Genomic DNA, 1251 nt, shown 5'->3' with positions numbered 1-1251 from the left:
GGGACATATAAAAAACACAACTTTAGTTGAAAAACCAAAGGCAGTATTACCTAGGCACAGACTTTTTAGACTGAAGTTATCTAATAAACTCTAGATTGGTCAAATTACCAGTCAAAATGGCTACCAGTAAAGTCACAAGTATTGAACAGAGTTAATTGATCAAAAAAGCCAAGCTCTTGCCAAAGGTATATTTCAGTACTATAGCTCGTTCTTTTGCATGGCACTTGGGAGGCAGTAGACTCCTTCAGGATGAAGCTGAGCATTTCTTTTCCAGCTAATGGCTGTGAGAAACTCATTGAAATGGACGGTGAATGCAAACTTTGTACCTTTTATGAGAAACGTATGGCCACAAAAGTTGCTGCTGGTGCTCTGGGTGAAGAATGGAAGGGTTACATGCTCCAAATCAATGGTGGCAATAACAAGTCTTCCCCATGAAGCTGGCTGTCTTGACCCATGACTCTGTCTACCTGCTGCTGAGTATTCCTTACCAAGGAGGACTGGAGAAAAAAGTGCAAATCTGTTTGAGGTTGTATTGTGGATGCTAATCTCAGTGTTCTCAACTTGGTCATTGTGAAAAAAGGAGAGAAGGATATTCCCGGACTCACTGATACTACTGTGCCTCAACACCTGGGCCCCAAAAGAGCTAGCAGAATCTTCAAACTTTTCAATTCCTCTAAAGGAGATGATGTCTCCCAAGTACTTTGTGAGCAAGCCCCTAAACAAAGAAGATAAGAAACTGAGAACCAAAGCACGAAGATTCAGCATCCTATTACATCCCCCTGTCCTCCAACACAAACACTGGTGTGTTACTCTGAGGAAACAATGTACCAAGAAAAATAAGGAAGACGTTGCAGAACATGTTAAACTTTTGGCCAAGAGAATGAAGGCCAAAGAAAACTCCAGGAACAGATTGCCAAGAGATGGAGGCTGTCCTCTCTGAGAGCTTTTGTCTCTAATCTGAGTTCAAATATTAGATTTTCTAAGTGTAACAAATAAGATTAGACACCAAAAAAAGAAAACAAAAGCTGCAGCTTCATGAAGATAGATTAGATAGGTAGATAGACAGATGATGGATAGATAGACAGTAACATTTGCATCTATAATGTATGTAGAATAAGTATTTGGAGCAATACTGAATGGTGGAGGGATGAGCTTATTTTCTCTAAAACATGCTTCCTAGATTTGTCTCGGGATCTCTTAATGTGGAAAAAGTGGCAAGAAAATGGAAGGGAATTAGGGATAAGGACAGGG

The 1251-nt window shown here is 40.1% G+C and overlaps 1 pseudogene; it reads left to right on the top strand.

Annotated features, from left to right (window-relative positions):
- Nucleotides 1–249: 249 nt before the first annotated feature.
- Nucleotides 250–996, top strand: LOC111139698 (annotated as a pseudogene).
- The last annotated feature ends 255 nt before the right edge of the window (nucleotides 997–1251 follow it).

Source organism: Enhydra lutris, unplaced genomic scaffold (assembly GCF_002288905.1).
Source record: "Enhydra lutris kenyoni isolate GAN:26980312 unplaced genomic scaffold, ASM228890v2 scaffoldscaffold4, whole genome shotgun sequence".
Lineage (NCBI taxonomy): Eukaryota > Metazoa > Chordata > Mammalia > Carnivora > Mustelidae > Enhydra > Enhydra lutris.
This window is presented reverse-complemented; position numbering and strand designations above follow the sequence as displayed.